Here is a 20,273-nt window from a genome sequence, read left to right on the forward strand (position 1 = left end):
CCAAGATATACTGTCAAATGTTCCTCCACAAATGGAGCACCAGATAAAGAACTCTACATGATGAAGTAAAAAACAAATACCAGCCAACAAAAGTTATACTAAATAATAGTCAAAGCTCCTGAAACAAACAGTCACAAATGTAATGGAATAAATACATTAGAGACTATGCATATTAAAAATATAAACATCAAATTAAGAAAATATAATTACATTACAACAGCCATTTTTGTACTAACTATAAATTAGAGAAAAGTAATAATACCCTCATAGCATACAACTGAAGATGCTTTGTACCAATTACTAAACTAACATTAATAATTTATTGCAAAGAAAATAAAATAAAACATCATAACAACGTAAACATACAAGCTTATGAACCATATATTAATGATCAGCGTCATTAACAGAGCTGATTGCAAACATAGAAGTTACATAAATTTGCATCATATAGAACACCCTCTACCTTACGCCCTCTGCACTTACAATAAATTGCATGTCTACATCTGATAACACGTAATTAGGAAAACACGAATAAGCAATACATAACATACAGAGAATTCCGTACACAAACAATAAACGGTTAATGATTGAAGTAGTATCCATAAAACAGTAAAGTGGTTAAAGAAAGAGAAATAAATTACACTAACCAGAAACAAAAATAAACATTCCATGAATGATGACATATAAATCTAGCAGCTAGATATCAGAATTCCTGCCGCAATGTTAATACCAAACATACTGGGCCTGACTGCTGTAAAGCAATTGCGAAACACAACATCAGAATGAATATGAAATCGTGAAGGCCTGGAAATTTACTAATAGGTTTAGGAATTTTATTATTCCAAACAAGCTGCAACTCGTAAGAAAATATGAAGGGAACAAACAAAACGTGACGAAAAGACAGAAGACAGTTGTTTTTTTGTTGTTGTTTTTTGTTGTTTTTTTTTTGGTTTTTCAATACATTTTTTTATACAGGTGTGTTTATGTATTGTTGCTCTTTAAAACAGTTATTTTGTTCAAATTATGACTGTAGTTCATTTATGATTAATGAATTGACTATTTGTTTAATTAGTCAAAGAGTTACTTCAGCAAATTCTTTCGTCACACTACGTCGACCTCGTTACTGAATCACCTTGCCCGCATTTTATCTTAATGCAGGCGAAGGAAGCAGTGAAAGATCACAGAAGCGTTATGAAATACTTTAACAGAGCAGAGAGTTAATTGGTTGTTTTATTAATTAGTTGGTTAACTGAAAGCAAAGAAAAGGTGAACTACAAACTGGGCGGGTGTTTCTGTTAACATACTTGCCCAAAAGAAAGAAACAAACAAAAAAATTTTTAACACATGATTTCACATAATTTCGTAAAGCAAACACAACACTATCTTTCTTTCTCCACACAAATGATCAGAGACACACACTCACAAACACAAACAAATACACACACTAGACACACACTAAAATTCCATTAATCCGGTGTTCGATATTTCAAAAATCTGATTGTCCGACACATTTTACACTTCACCAACTTCTTCCTAAGTGCCCTCATTGTCCATTAGATTGCATCAACAGAAGTACGTGACAGATACTATATTTCATTCACTCCAGCCCGACAAAAAGTAAAACTGACCTTGGTAGTTTTTTGCAAAATAATGGGTCGGAACTAAATCCTTTACTTCTACAGACGCAGAGAGAGAAACTTAGAGAAAGAAGGATAAACGATCACCTCTCTCAACTGCTATTTATTCTATCAGCCGAGGCAAAGTCTATCTCAGCTGAACTAGAATAAGAACCGAATATTAGAACATGTTCCATCCGATGCTCTCGAAACGTTACCAATCATTGCAAAAATGTAAAATGCATAATAAATTATTTCAGAAAGCTACTAATAATTACTTTCAGACACACAAGTAAAGGATTTCACAACATAACAACAACTGTGATGACTTACTGGTATATTTATTGAGAAAGATGATTTCATATATATAACGATTACCAAATATATATAGTTATTTGAATACTGACTCAAACACAAGATCCTCATCCATATTGTCTCATTTCAACTCAATGGACTTTTTCTACGTCTCTGTGTCTTTTCTTGACACTTCCCACAAGTACACACACGCAGGTAAATAGATATGTGTGTGTGTGTATGTGTCTATAAAAGGCGCAAGAGTGGCGGTGTGGTAAGCAGCTTGCTTACCAGCTACATAGTGCCGGGTTCAGTTGCACTGCGTAGCACTTTAGGCATGTATCTTCTACTATAGCCTCGGGCCGACCAAAGCCTTGTGAAGGGCTTTGGTAGACGGAAACTGAAAGAAACCCGTCGTATATATATATGTATATATATATATATGTGTGTGTGTGTGTGTGTGTGTATGTGTGTGTGCGTCTGTGTTTGTCCGTGTTTGTCCCCCCAACATCGCTTGACAACCGATGGTGGCGTGTTTACGTCCCCGTAACTTTGCGGTTCGGCAACAGAGACCGATGGAATAAGTACTAGGGTTACAAAGAATAAGTCCTGAGGTCGAGTTGCTCGACTAAAGACTGTGCTCCAGCATGGCTGCAGTCAAATGACTGAAACAATTAGAAGAGTATATCTACATATATTATAGCTATATATAAATATGTATATATATATATATATATATATATGTATATATATATATATATCGCGGAACACCTTCGTGACATCCACCTTGCGAACGACACACCGGTCTCACGCCATTTCCGCTCCACCGGTCACTCCTTGCAACACCTATCTGTGTTCGGTTTGTCCTTACACAGAGGCCATCCGGATTCCCGTTTGCGCCGTGAACAGGAATTAATCTTCTCTCTTCGCTCTTATACGCGCCATTTGGTCTCAATTCTCCCCCCCTCTCCTCATCTAACCCCCCCCCTCCCCCCCCTCACCTATCCTTTCTCCTCCCCCCCCCCGACCCCTACTTCTTCAGTCCTTTATCCTTTCACCCCTACTCCCCTTCCCTTCTTCCATCTTTCTCCCTCCCTCTTCCCCTTCCCTCTGCTCCCTCTCTCCCCTTCCTTCTTCCCCCATCCTCTCCTCTTCCCCCTTCTCCTCCCCCTCTTCTTCCCCTCCCCTTCAATCCCCCTCTTCTCCCCCTCCCCCTCTTCTCCTCACTACACCACATGACTTTACACATCACATCACATATGATGTGCCATACTAATACACACACCAACTAATACATACTAATACGTACTAATACATACTAGTACATACTAATACTTACACCAACCCTATACATACACACGTCCACCCCCCGCATACGCACTTATACTCTCTCACACACACACCACCTATACATACCAATACGTACTAATACATACTAATACATACTAATACATACACCAACCCCATACATACGCACGTCCAGACCAATCCTACGCACTAATACTCTCTCATACACACACACACACCACACACCACCCTTATACATACTAATACATACACCAACCCTATACATACACACATCCAGACCCCTCCCACGCACTTTTAGCTGGTCCCTCACCCTTTTATCAACCCTATTATCTCCCCTTATTTCGCTCTCGCGTCTCATGTTTGATCTTTGACCTCTGGCCGAAATCAGATCGCCATGTTGATTCGTTAGCTACTGCACGCATTTTTTTCTCTCTCCTTCTTTCTGTGTTTTTCTCTCTCTGTGTATCTTTCTGTTGAAGAGCGTAGGCTCGAAACGTTAAAGACTTGTTTTTTTTATATTTCCTGAGCGCCATACTAATACAATTGTTCGTTTGTTTTCCACCTGCCTTCGTCGTCTTTGTTTATTTTCATAAAGCTTCCCGTTATATATATATGTATTATAATATATATATATATATATATATATATATATATATTATATATATATATATATCTATATATATATATATATATATATATATATATGTATATATTATATATATATATGGATATATATATATATATATATATATATATATGTATATATATATATATATATATATATATATATATATATATATATATATATATATACTAACTTTTACCACCAGAATAACATCTTTTCCAGGTGGATATCCACATGTTTTCCTAGGGTTAATAGGTAGTAACATGATCCTATGCAGAGCTGCCACCTTACATTGGCAACTAGATTTTAGTATGCACTATAGTTATTACTTAGTTCTCATTCAGCTCGTTGTAAATCTCTGAATAAGAACTAAGTAGTAAATATACTGCACAGTAAAATCTATTTTGCCAACGTAAGGTGGCGGTCCTGCATATGCTATGTGATAAAAAGCTGTGTGGTTTCGGGTTCAGTTCCAAACGTTTGTGAATGGGTTTGGTAGACGGAATCTGAAAGAAACCCGTATATATATATATATATATATATATATATATATATATATATATATATATAGGCGCAGGAGTGGCTGTGTGGCAGTAGCTTGCTAACCAACCACATGGTTCCGGGTTCAGTCCCACTGCGTGCATCTTGGGCATGTGTCTTCTGCTATAGCCCCGGGCCGACCAAAGCCTTGTGAGTGGATTTGGTAGACGGAAACTCAAAGAAGCCTGTCGCGTATATGTATAAATATATATATATATATATATATATATATATATATATATATATATATATAATATATATATATATGTGTGTGTGTGTGTATGTGTGTTTGTGTGTGTGTGTGTTTTTTCCCCTAGCATTGCTTGACAACCGATGCTGGTGTGTTTACGTCCCAATCACTTAGCAGTTCGGCAAAAGAGACCGATAGAATAAGTACTGGGCTTACAAAAAATAAGTCCCGGGGTCGATTTGCTCGACTAAAGGCGGTGCTCCAGCATGGCCGCAGTCAAATGACTGAAACAAGTAAAAGAGTAAAAGAGTAAAGAGTATATATATATAGAGAGAGAGATGTATGTATGAATATAGATATATATAACGGTGCCTTGTTGCATTCTCATAGTAGGAGCCGCTTGTTAGGATGTAATGCGCATAAAGTCGCCGTTATTTACAAATTCCTGTGCTGAAAAATATGAATAGTAAAAGAAGCACCAAAGAAGTTCAAATAAACGACAAAGCAGCAATTACGTCACTACTTTCAGCCCGTTCGGCTCAGAGAATGACACAACACACGCACACTCATACAATCTCTCACAAGTGTGTTTGTTTCTGTCTGACTATTTGTATGAGTATGTATATATGATGAAAGCTCACTGTATACAAATTCAGCAAAGAAGAATATGTATCTATCTATCTGTCTATCTATCTATCTATCTATCTATCTATCTATCTATCTATCTATCTATCTATCTATCTATCTATCTATCTATCTATCTATCTATCTGTCTGTCTGTCTGTCTGTCTGTCTGTCTGTCTGTCTGTCTGTCTATCTGTATATATGTATGTATATGTTTATATATATATATATATGTAAACATACATATATATATATATTTACATACACACACATATATATATATAGGCTTACATATATATATATTTATGTATGTATGTATGTATATATGTATGTCTATGTTTATATATATGTAAACATGTATACATACACATATTTACATACACACACACACATATATATATAGGCTTACATATATATATATATATATATATATATATATATACACACACAAACACACATAGTCATTTTTGCTGAATTTGTGTGCCGTGCAGTTTCATCAGAGATTGTAAGTTGTACTTACGACATTTGTATCAAGTGGAAGTCCTTACAGCCCATAAGCACAAAACAGTTATATTTGCTTTCACTTCATACTTATTTATCTTTTCCACAAAAATCCCCATATTATTATTATTATTATTATTATTATTATTATTATCATCATCATTATTATTATTATTATTATTATTATGATTATTATTATTATTATTATTATTATTATTATTATTATTATTATTATTATTATTATTATTATATTATTATTATTATTATTTATTAGTGTGATTGATCGTATATCTAAGAAGACCTGCTCACTGACATTTAAACACCTTACTACCATTCAAACATCAACTTTCACATCACTTAGTAATATTGAATCACTTTTCCTGGAGATTCAGGACAACTACACTGAAAACTACTTAGTGATATGAATCATTGATCCCCACTTCTGTTCGTCATTTCTAACATTGTAATTAATATTTATATCTGAGACGACAATGATTTTTTTTGAGTGTGTGTGTGTGTGGTTATGTAATGGAAAAGGAAATAGTGATATAAAAAATGAGGCTTGATCAAGATGGTGGAAACATCTAAAAAAATAGAACAGAGACGATATTAACTAGAACGGCACGCTAGCGATGCTTAGTATTTGTGGACGTGGATCAGATTGGATAGAAATACAAAAAAAAAGGGTGATTCATATTACGACTACTGCTGCAGCGTAAGATGAAATCAAGTTTCTAAGAAGGCTGTTTATAAAATGGCACTAAGGAATGTGATGGGAAAACAATAACCAGGGAAAGGTTTTGTTGCAAAGGTTTTGTTGCAAAAGAGGTCAAATAAGCTGATAAAGAAATATTGAAAGATAGCTAGCTAGATAGAGATCAGAAAGAAAAAGGGAAGGATAAAAAGGAATGGAATAAAAATAAGCCAGAGTATCATAGCCAAAATGAGAGAATAAGAAAAAAAATAACACAAGAATAAAATTAGCCGATATGGAGGTTAAAAGACACTTAGAGAGAATATTAAAATAGTGAGAGAATGTAGAGTCAAGAGATTCATACGCATACAGCACCAAATATACGTAACAGAAATATGCATATACACACCTTTAAATAAACACGCACATACACACACACACGCGCACTCACATATAGTATAAATAACGCAAATAGGCTGAGGTTTACAACAGCTGTTTCAGACCTGTTTTTACTGACATATATATATTATTTATTTTGTATATATAATATATGCATGTAGATATATTTGCATATACGTAAGTATATGTATGTATGCATGCATGTATGTATGCAAATATTTAACTTCAAACCTCTGTATGTTCTCTTAATGTTGAGTTGTCTCTCGATAACTCTCTTCCCTAATGTAGTAATGCAACGAAGTGCGCACGAACAAGCACATATATATGAGTGTGCATGTGTGTGATTATGTGTATATGTATATATATATATATATATATATATATGCACGCACATTTATCCATTTGTATTTATATAGGTGTATATGTGTTTATATATGTGTATATGTATTTGGCATGAAAATTGATGCTAATTCCCGAAGTGATCGTCAGTTCACTGTTTCAAATATCTCAACTATCCCGTCTAGAGCGAGGAACATGTATTTCAGTGGCTTGGGATTCATGATCCCACAGCTAATTTATGCCTTGCCAATATATTTGGGGAAACGTCGCGGAATACAGGTTGAGGTTTACAGGAAATAATTTGATCTCTTACTGCCCAAGGTCCCGGATGAACCTGTATTAGGGCAAGAAACTCAAAAGAGGGCAATCAAAAGCCAATCCCACAAAATGGCTACTGGAAATGTGATTACACTGACCTGATCCTGTATGACGACAGTCTTTGTATGTATGTATGTATATATATATATATATATATATATACACTCAAACTTACATATATTTACCTATATATATATAATGTACACACACATATATATATATACCTATACAGACATATTTTATACTATATATGTATATATATGTATACTCTATGTATATATATATAGTATAAAAATGTATATATATATATATATATACAGTCAAGCTTACATATATTTACCTATATATATATATATATATATATATAATGTACACCACACATATATATATACCTATAGGCATATTTTATACTATATATGTATATACATATATACTCTATGTATATATATTGTATAAATGTATATATATATATATAATATATATATATATATATATAATATATATACACATATATGTATATGCATATATACATATATATATGCTAGTATGACAATAAGCCACGACATTTTGCAGTTTTAATAACTTGTATAGTAAAGGCAATAGAAAAACGAGAATATGAAAATTCGAAGTATGGAATAAAACGTAAATTAATAAAATACATCCACGTACAAAACCGAAAGAAGCAAAAAGAAGAAACAAAGCAATACAACCATTAATATATCTTTCTGAAGATATATGCTTCAGTTTCCTTTGAAAATAAAATTGAACATTGAATGCGTAATTATCAACACGTGAAAGTATTAGCTGTTTATTAATATTTTTTCTTCCTTTTATTTCGAATTATATGACGTTATCATGTTTGCCGAAATGGAAAATAACTCAATAATTGCACATATTTGGCGGCAGTGTGATAAATAACGTTATTATGAAACGTATAAACACTATAACAGTATAAAACTGTGCTTTTGTTGTTGTTGTTTTTTTTTTGTTTTATTTTTCGCTTTGCTTCGTCTCGAATCATTGCAAATGATGTATAGTATCTCTTTTCAGACTATATTTTACGACTACCAGAATTAGTACACATGAAACGAGTATAAATACACACAGGCGTGCATGAAGCTTTGCATATACATATGCACACATGTATACAATACATCCAACAACCAATGCATTTATATATATATACAGATATGATCATACATATAAAATATGTAACTTGTATATATATATATATATATATATATATATATATATATATATATATATATATATATATATATATGTATATATAAAAAATACACATATATATTATATATAGTATGTATGTATATATATATAATATATACATATATATATGTATGTATATATATATATATATATGTATATATAAACATATATATGTGTGTAAATATACATATATATGTGCGTGTGTGTATGTGCATTACTTGTAAGTACATGCATATCTGTTTATATGTCTCTATATATCAACTTCTTTATCTACCTATTTATCAATCTATCTACACACAGACATGCACGCTCACACACACACACACACACACACCACATGTAAAAGTATTTATACATAAGAATAAGGCATAATATGGAGTTAATGATGGTGTGATTTGAGACCAACTTATGTGCTACATTTATCACAAAAACAAAATTGAAAGTGACATCATGGACAGGTATTCACGTTGAGAGCATGTTACTGGCATGTGCTTGCAATGAAAATGAGGTCACGCTTGAAGACTTATTAACGACCATCATATATTGCTTATGTGGCATGCATTTATAGATCTCGTGAATGTGTGTATAGTAATGTTTTGTTATTTGACTTATATTGGTATATATTAAGTTCGGTTGGAATAGTACCTGATAAAGAAACGGAATTGATGATAATCAAATATAAACCTTCGTATAACATAGGCGTGACAGACACGGCGGGTATGTCATTATATAACAGCACACAGCGTTTGTTCTCAATGCGACGGTATATACACTGAGACATATGTGTAACTTTTTATATCCATGTTATATATATATGTGTGTGTGTGTTTATGTATGTGTATAGATGTATACATACATGCATACATACGTACAGGCAGACATTTATATACGTATACATGTGTTTATCTATGCATAGTAAAGAGTGTTATGCTTGACATCCGTTTTTGTTGTCAAATCGTAATTTTACGCTATCGACTGTTCAGCCGTAATCAAAGGCACGTTAGAGTTACTGTTACAATTGAAGCAGTTTCAAGTCTAACTAAAATATTTACACTCCATTATATACACTATTTTGCTTGTTTGTAATTACAAACGCGTGCGAATACCCATATAACCGTGTGCGTAGGAATGTGTATATGTGAGAATGTATACGTTTGCATAAATTCATATATAGTTTTATATATGTATATACATATATCCATATGTAAATATAGGTGTCTGCGCGCGCATGCTTGTGAGTATATACCTGTATTTATGTAGGTGTTAATTGCTTGATAAATCAAGAGGTTCTGGTTATTAATCGGGCAAAATCTTTATGTGATATGTAATATTATTTACCGGTAATCCGCAGAAATCTTATAGTTTTCTAATGCTTGACTCTAATCATCCAGTGTCCAACTAATAAATGAGTAGAGATGATTAAATCTATTCTCGTATAAAATTTGTATATATTGTACCAGCTGCAGATCTATAAATGTTTTGTAAATCTCTTTATCTAATTAATTTATGACAAAGATATCATCCGCATACAAATAACCATGGCCATGTTCGTCCTAATCTATTTGTTGTAGTGAGGATTAAAGAAAATTGCGTGGTTATGTAGTTTGCTGAAAGAGAAAACAATTATAAATTCAGCTAATGCTTCTTTTTTTTATTGTTTTTCCTCATCGCATGATTATACCTAATTATGTTTGTTGATGATGATGTAAAATATATTGGCATTATGATGGTAGTTTCTACCTGTCATACGCCCTGTCAAAAGGGTATGGAAACTGATTTCTGAGGTTGTGGGCGGTGGGTTATTCAGGCCTAGGTTTCAAAGTAGGTGTCTGTCTGCGTAATCTTATCCCACTCATTGGAGTAGGAGTTCTGAAAATTCTGGGTGGCTTGAAAATATAAATTTGGAAACAAGAAAGCTTAAGGTATTAGTTTGAAGTGGTCTTCTGCTAGGAATCAAATTCCTGATTAATTTTTTCCACTCCCTGATGCCTATGGCTTTTTTTTATTTTTATTAAAGAACATTTCGGAGTAACAGCAAATGTCGATCGGTTAATATGTGTAGTTGTCGCCCTTATCTATCCTAAGTAAGTTTCACAATTGGTGCAATGTGCACAGCTACGCAATGAAGGGAGAATTTAGACTAATGAAAATTTTGTTGCTCATCACATTAAATGCGTTAACACCAACTTAACTGTAAAAGACAATGTCGATTCCAGTAAGATGTTATCGTGAAATGTAATGGACTTGAAATAAACAGCCAGGGGAATTATTATGCAACCGCACTGTTCTGTCATAATACAGAATGAAGATTTCTTAAGTTAGAATATATTTAACGCTATTGTACAGGGACTTCACAGTAGATTCCTGTCAAATACTATTCAAGATTTACAGAAGAAAATATCACATATAATATACTACGTCGTAACTGAATGTATATATGTGTGTGTTGGGGGCGTACATATACTTCTATGCATATTCATACGCACACACAGATGTACGTGCCTATGTAATGTGCAGTACATACATACATGCAATTATACATAGCTATACATGTATTTATCTCTGTATATATGTATTTATCTATGTGTATGTATGTATGTATGTATGTATGTATGTGTGTGTGTATGTATGTACGTGGAGAGTTTCGGCCGTGAGAGAGAGAGGGAGGGAGAAAGAAATAATAATTAGATTGCTATACTGCAATAAAATTATAAACTTAAATATTCATTATTTTCTGTCACTGGTTTTTATGCATTTGGAGAGAGCTCGCTTTTAACTCTAAAAAGGTTCACAGCTCAATTTATTACGTTAGCCAGCATAATCTTAGACAATGATAAATATATATATATATGCATATATGTATATATATATATATACATATATGTATATATATATATATATGCATATATGTATATATATATGCATATGTGTATATATATATATATATATATATATATATAATATATATATATATATATGCATATATGTATATGTACGATATATATATATGCATATATAATATATGTATATATATATATGCTATATATATATGTATATAATATATTATACATATATATATATGTATAATATAGGTATACATATATATATATGTATATATATGTGTGTATATATATATATTTATATGTGTGTGTGTGTGTGTGTATATATACACACATGTATATGTATACCTTTATATGCATATACGTGGACTTATGGTTATATCATGCGCGTGTGTGTGTGCCTACACTTTTGTATGAGTGTGCGTGGTTTAGTGGTTATGCCGCTCCCCTCATAATCGTAAGATTGTGATTTTGGTTGATGGACTGGAAGATAAGGTGTGTTCGAGAGCAAAGTTATTTATTTTAGGTTGGTCCATTCCACTCGACCGGCAAAAATGAGTAGTCCTGAAGCCGGTCGTAAAGATGAAGGCGGGGATAAAAACGTCAGAGAATAAGGAAAATGGCAAATGAGGCAACGGGTTAGAAAGAAATTTTGATCCTTTACATACATAGTCTAATCAATAAATATCCGGACTGTTGCAATAATAACGAAACTAAAGGACGCAGAGTGAAGCAGCTTGGTCCAGATTCACCTAATTCTTTGATATGCGTGTGCACTAAGTTATAACGTTCTAGCTCACTTATGCTGTTTGCAGCGGTGCCTGGAATGAAGGTGTATAGCATGTGGTCGTCGCATTCACCACGACAAAGTTGAGCAAAGAATCTGCATTAAAGTTTGCCAAAAGCTTGGCAATACCAGCTCAGAGGCCTACGCAAAGATTTCGAAAGGTTTTCATCGTTCTCGGCACAATCGAGGGGATGTTGTGCAACTGAAATCCCGCATCTCTTACCTATATCTTCAGTGATAATGGACTGAAATGAACCGTAACTAATCTGCACATCCTCTGATAAGTCACGGATGGTGACTCGACCATTTCCCCTCACAGTTGCACGTTCATCTGCTATATTTTTCTCAGTTCTGCTGCTTGCTGGTCTACCAGAACGTTAGTCAACTTGTGTACGACTGATATACTCCTCTCTATACAATTTCTGCAACTTTATGTTAGCCTATGAGCAGAAAACGCTGTCATGGTCAATGCGATGATCACGCACAACACACCTTCCTCCCAAGCACTGCCGCAATAAGCGGAAGTGAGCTAGAATGTAAAAAATGTGTACGCATGCACAACAGTGTTGAAGGTCAACAGTTGTCAATTAGCTTCATTTAGCGTGCTTTAGCTTCGTTATCATGGCAACACCGTTGGTACTTATTGATCAGGCCTCGTATATGTGTGTGTTATATATATATATATATATATATATATAGATAGATAGATAGATAGATAGATAGATAGATAGATAGATAGATAGATAGATAGATAGATAGATAGATAGATAGATGTGTGCACGTGTGTGTATCTATCTATATATGTGTATGTGTGTATGCACGTTTGTTTGTATATATATCTATAGCTACCTATCTATACATACATACATACATACGGTGACTGCCCCCTCGTTATCGAGTATGGCCATTGCACGAAGCTTAACCAATGTTGTTATCGTGCAATGCCTGTGCAAGATTTTTTCCAAAGTGAGGAAAGGCTGTGCACTGAGTCGATCCCACTCACTAAGCAACAGCAGCCATAATCTCAAAAGAAGAACAAGTCAACATCATCGGTAACCACTGAGCCGCAGGTTTTATGTCGGAGTTATCCCAGTTACCTAAGTTACCTTCTCCTAGAAGGATGCCCTAACAGAGGCTAGGAGTCCTTCACTCCCAATGGTTTAACCGCGCGATCGGGTATTCAGTCCGATTATTTCTATGTCCTCGCGAATGATACAGCCTTAAGGCATTTATTGGATGGCAGGTGACTCTCAAGCGTTCTTCCGCCCTTTGACGGGTTTTGTTTTTCATCCCACAGGGTGTCCAATAAACACCCTCCTCACCAAGCAAGCTTGGTGGTGTTGCCGGTATAGTCGCCGACGACCCGACCATTCAGCAGGTTGTACTGGGTTACATGTTACCAGTAGCACTCGAAAGTGACCTGACATAAACATACATACATATATATATGTTTTTACGTTTAGGCATACATATAGGTATACAAATATATGTAAGGGTATCTAAAATGTTTGCATAATAATAAAAAACTCATGTGTATATATGTGTGTGTATATGTGTGTGTATGTGTGAGGCATGCGTGTGTGCGTATGTGCCAGCCTGCGTTTAAATGTTGAATGTTCGGGTAAATTTTCTCGATCTCTCCCTCACCAATATATATGATTACTTTTTTCCTTTTTATCATCTCCATAGTTATTTGTTAGCTTTTGTTTTATTATTTTAAATTCTTCTTGACGTGTTTATATTTCAGTAGGAGATACTAAAACTCAATTATTCAAACACTTCTGAGGTCGACCTTGCTGTTCATTATTTCGGGGTCGATTAAATAAGTACCAGTTGAATACTGGGGTCGATGAATTACCCGAAATTGCTGGCAATGTTCCAGAATTTGAGGCCAATAATTTCTACGTACTTCTTTCCTAATACCCTAGATATATCTAGTCATAGAATTGCTCAGCTGCCTGCATTTTCTGTATGTTATTCCGTAAGTTTAAAGAAAGAGCAAGAAAGGTAGCTTATCACTAGCAAGGAATGAAGACGTCGAGCTGGCAGAAGTGTTAGCATGTCGGGTAAAGTGCTAAGCGAAATTTCGCCCGTCTTTCCAATCCCAGTTCAAATTCCACCGAGGTCAACTTTGCCTTCACTCCTTTCGGGGTCAAATTTGCCTGTCATCTTTTCGGGGATCGATAAGTACCAGTCAAGCACTGGGGTCGATGTAATCGACTAGCATCCTCCCACAAAATGTCGTGTCTTGTGCATATTGCAGAAAGCTATATTACTGGCAAGATTCAATGTAAAACTCAACATTGAAATTGGTAGTCAACGCAATACACTAAATACTACGAGAAAAAAATAACTAATTATTAGAAGAAACCTGACGTCAATGGTTAAAAAAAAAAAATCTCTGTTAGTGCGTCAATGAGCAAGAGATAATACAATATGGTCGTGATGTTTGACTACAAAATAATGGACAATACAAAAACTGCTAAACTAATTTCAGCAGAAAAATAAGACCAGTAAGGTCTTTTAACATCGGCGAACCACGGAAAATTTATAGTTCTAAGCAAGACATTAACAGAATACAGGTAAATGAAGAAAAGTTTTTAAATAAAAAGTACTTTTTATTCTTATTAAGAAATATTATTACCTACCTATGTATATATATATATATATGAATATATATACACATATATTTTTTTATATACACAGTTATACATATACACCACACACACACATATATTTCATATATATTTATGTAAATATTTATAAACATATATATATATATATATATATATATATATATATATATATATATATATATATATATGTATGTATATATACATATATCATATATATGTATGTCTATGCAGTGTCGGCTTTATTAGAGTATAACCATTGCATGATGTCTAAAACAAACTAAACATATTCGGGTTGTGTGTGTTGTGTATGTGTGCGTATGTGTGAAAGAAAGGAGAGAATGAAATGCACGGACACATTAAAATATATAAATTGCATTCACCACTCCAATATTAAATCGTGTGAGACATCTTGGCGGAAAGTAATTTGGATCAACGCAAAAGAGAAACAAAAATAACATAAAAAAATATGTACATTTGGAAATGAAACAAAATATACATATAAGTTAGAGATTAATAAATGATAAGATTTCTTCGAAATGAATTTTTCTTATCTGTAATATGATCATTCTTGTGTCAGACTTTCTTTTATATTACCAATAAAAATCTGATGACTGTTTTCTATATTTTTTCCTTCTGTCATCCTCAACCGAATTATCTGCAGTTATAGTTACACATAAACGTCATTTTTCGAAGATGTGTGGTTCTTTATTATTTCTGTATTGCCACGCTGCTAGGAAACACTTTTACTTATATTGTCAAAGTGTCATAGCTTTATAAATCTCGTACACGAAACTATACTGACGCTCCTACTTGATAGCTACATATGTTCGGACTATCACCCGAAGACCCTACAAATTCAATAATATATATATATATATATATATATATATATATATATATATATACCGATCCATCTGCCTGTCCACTATTATCGGCAGAGTGGTAGTGGGTAGAGTCCTAAAGCACCCCCTCCATTTTGCTCTACAAGAAGCAATCGTCATCAGGCTGACAGGATTCATGAAGATGATGAGCTGATAATATGCATATTATTCAAACATTTCGTTTTTAGTATACCATTAAGCATCCTGTCAGGAGGCTAGGCTCGAAGAATCTATCTTGCTACTTTTCCTGCGATATTCTTATTCAATGTCCGTAGTACGTAGCTGTGACCACTCAATTCCGAGAAGAAGCGGTTCGGCCAGGAGAGACACTCTGTTCTCCAAGCTAAGCGTTCTGTCGAGTAACGTTATTCCTGAGATCCGACGAAACAACCCCCATTTCGGCCACTTGTATTCAAGATAATGTAATCTTTTGGACATTACCCAACATTCACGACCACAGGTTAGGATAGGCACGGAAACTGAATGCATAATCGAGTGTATAGTCCTAGACAAACACTACTTGTGAGAAAAGAGTGACGCATGGTAAAGGGTCACGCGTCTCTGATACGTCTACTCAATTAGAAAAAAACAGACCTAGTTCCAAACAGCAGAGACATTAATAACTTATTAGTGATTTGCCGTTTGTGCTGATTTAATGTGTTATGATTGACTTTGTTGCAGACACATTTACTGCTTTCGTTCTATAATACACAGGACTTCTAACACACTAAGACGTATTTTTTATGACTGAGCAGTAGAATCAAAAATCACTTGAAATATGTGTTATTCATCTTCTAATGTATAAATGTTATTCCATTGTTTTTTAAACAAAATTACTTCTAAATGTTCTTTTTATGAAAGCCGTATCTTGTTGCATATTTTCTCTATTCATGTCCATCCGACACAGCCACATCTCTTGTCACTGTCTCCCGCCGATAAACATACACATTCACATAAACACATTCACTTACACTCAAACACACACACAGATGTCTATGAATATATATATATACATAGATATATTACAATATTATGTACATGTGTGTATGTATGTCTATGTGATCAGACAGACTCCAAAGCTAGTGTTGTTTTGCGTCAACAAGGTATATATATATATTGTGTAGCAAAATCAATAATAAAAGAGTAGAGTGTACTCTCCTTTCACCTTTTCCCATGAAGAATGTCTGTGTCTAAAGCATTGGCTTCTCCACCCCTCACGATATATTCACTTTTATATATATATATATATATATATATCATCATATGACCATATAAGCGACCAGGCTATCAGACGTTGCTACACATCTCTGGTCACAATGCGTTTCGCATTGTTTTAGCTTTCAAATGACGCCAACTCGCTGGCTAAGCGAGCAGGCCAATATATATATAGTCAAATTGAACGTTAAGATAACAAAAGGACAAAAGGACGTGCATACGGAACATATTAGAATGACGTTCAGTAAAGGTGCTAAAATGTGTGTTTTTTTCTGCGGTTCGAGCGTAGCTCTTCGGCAGATAGAGGAGAAAGGAAAGGTCCAAAGAAGGTAAATAAAACAATGTCCAGGAAAAGCACTATGTGTGAGATTACATGGCTGAGGTGACTGGAAATATACATAATATATATATGTATTATTTACGTACCTTCCATCATGGTTGTCATCGTATCATCAAATTCCTATCTCTGAAAGGTCGGGTGGAGGTGGCGAATGCAAACATCGAATCCGAAATATACTACTTCCAGACTGTCGTCCTTTGCCTCGCTTCGTGGCTGAACCGGCTGGTGCGTTTGTTCTACCACATCATACGGAAGGGAATGGTACCGCTTGTCAGTCATTCCATTTGCTGTCACTACCCACTGCGTGGAGGACTGAGCATGCCGTGCCTGAAGATGTGCAGAAATGCGGTGAGGCTGCGGCATCTCCAGCGACACCTTAACGGTGAATAAGTGTAGTCGTCGTTTGTTGAACACACTTTTCCGCTGCTCCACTCCTTGACAGAGCAACAGTCCTGGATCAGGCACATACCGAAGCAGGGCAATTGGCACCTAGACTGTCTCCAAGCGCTCACAGCCCTCGGCCAGTCGGGCAATGCTGTCGGTGGAAGATCCACCTTGGTGTTCTTTAGGAGATTAGTGGAGATCAAGAGTGATGACGTACACGCAGCGGTCCAGGGCAGGGATCGAGAGAGATCAACTGGTTGGTCACTTCCAGACGATTTTCGGGCTGGCAACAATGAATAACTTCCAGAAATCCCTTACCTGGCAGTGCAACCGGGTGGGGGTAGGGCAGTGCCGGTTCGAGATAAGCTTTGAAACAGACTTCGCCTTTCGTCGATGGAATAAGGTACCAATCAAGTATTAGGATTGCTGGTTTCGACTATTCACTGAAAATTGCTGGCTTTGTACCTGAGTTAGAAACAATTATTAAAATCATGGTGACGTTATGAATCGACTTAGAACTTCATCCATATAATACATAATCATAGCTAGTGATATGCTCCGATCAACTCAATACACCTTCCTCTTTTATTGGAAATGCTTTGCAACTGAAGAACAAAGCCATGTAAATCAATGCTTTCGTTTGAAAGAAATAAACTTATATTCAAATATGAGTAAAAAAGAATTTTAAATTATAAAACGTAAATGAATATGTGCAAGTAATAGAAACGATAGGTTTTGAAACCCATTGGGAAATTATTTACTGCGAGAATCACTGACCTTTACAGCAAAAGAGCTGAAGCTTGAGAATACTTTCTTGGTTGGAAAGGGAGAAGATAAGAATAGGGTTTAAGTTTATTTCGGTTAATGTATTTGTATGTATCGACCAAAAGGGTGAAGTGACATATAAATATTGGATTAGTTTTTGATATTTATCAAATGTATAAAAATATGTGTATGTATGTTTTTATGTTTCTAATATGAATGTCTATACACACATACATAGTTATATGTATATTTATACATACATATATATATATATTACATACATATTAAAAATAATAATATAATAATAATAATAATAATAATAATAATAATAATAATAATATTAATAATAATAATAATAATAATAATAATAATAATAATAATGATAATAATAATAATAATAATAATAAGTAGCAGTTGCTTTTCGAAATTGATAAAAGCAGAGAGAATATGGGTTGCATATGAGTCCATATTACATCTCTTTTAATGTAAATGATTCTGTCGGAAGCAATTTGATAATAAAGTTGCTTGTAAAGGGGAATAAGCAGTCATGCATCTGAATGGGATATCGTTGTAACCATACGTCTATTTACTCGATATTTTTTCATTACATACATCTTTTTCTCGCACACATACATGTATATGTATACATATGCGTATGCATAGATGTATGTGAATATATGCAGAGAAGTTGCCAAATAAAGTGAAACATCGAGAGCTCGATAACAAAATAAATTGATGGGAAAGGAATGAGGAGAGAAAAAGAAGGAGAGTGAGATTTTGTATTCGCCTTTCCGTATGGGGATTTGCTTATTTGATTCCCTACAACCACGTTATTTACTCATAATCATTTTAAACTTTCAAATCTTATAACAGGGAGTAAGGCGTAAGCTTAAGCTTGCTGTTTAGAAGTTTTCTTTGTAACCAAGTGAATCCGAGTTCGTTTCCATATGGCGAAATCTCCTCTAGCACAGGCTTGGGCTCGTCATTCATTTTGAAGGAGATTTTCGTCGATGGAAGCTGTGGAGAAACTTGACACAGACACACGCAGACACACACGTATATTCGTATATACACGTACTCTCTCAGTTCCGTAGATATGTGTGTTTTTATGTATCATGTGTGTTATAATGTTTTGTAAATTAAATACTTTATTATACTTTGCAAAACTTGTTTTTATACTTAACTACTTAGAGTAATGCACAACACTGCACTACTATGAAACATGTTTATTTGATAACTGATCAGAAATTTATGCTTAAGAATCTCCATGAACAACTGGTAATGATTTAATGTTGATGCATGTTTGAAATCATTGTTACACGTTTGAAAACATTGAAGATATTAGAAACTGTGCTAGTTTATTTGAATTCTAAATCTTGGACTGAACTCAAAAAATAGCGTTTTCATATGAACACCATTTCCTTCTGGTCATTATCCAATACAGAATCGGCTGAAATGCAGCCAATATTTCTACTTCAGCAGAAATTAAGTAGCCAACAGTCGCGTTGTGGAGAAATTACGGTTAGAATTAGCTATCACTAATACGTGAAGCATTTTATTTGCATTATCTTACAGTTGTCAATTTTATTTAATCTTAGCTGTATCTACAAACGACAGGTAAAATTTTCTCATTTGTCTGGAATAAAAACGAAAACAAATTATGTTTAAAGACTATTTTGCGCTATTAAGAAAAAAAAATAATGATTTCTCTGTATTAATGTGTCACATACATAATCTCAACGTGTCTTCG

Source organism: Octopus sinensis, linkage group LG7 (assembly GCF_006345805.1).
Source record: "Octopus sinensis linkage group LG7, ASM634580v1, whole genome shotgun sequence".
Taxonomy (NCBI): Eukaryota; Metazoa; Mollusca; class Cephalopoda; order Octopoda; family Octopodidae; genus Octopus; species Octopus sinensis.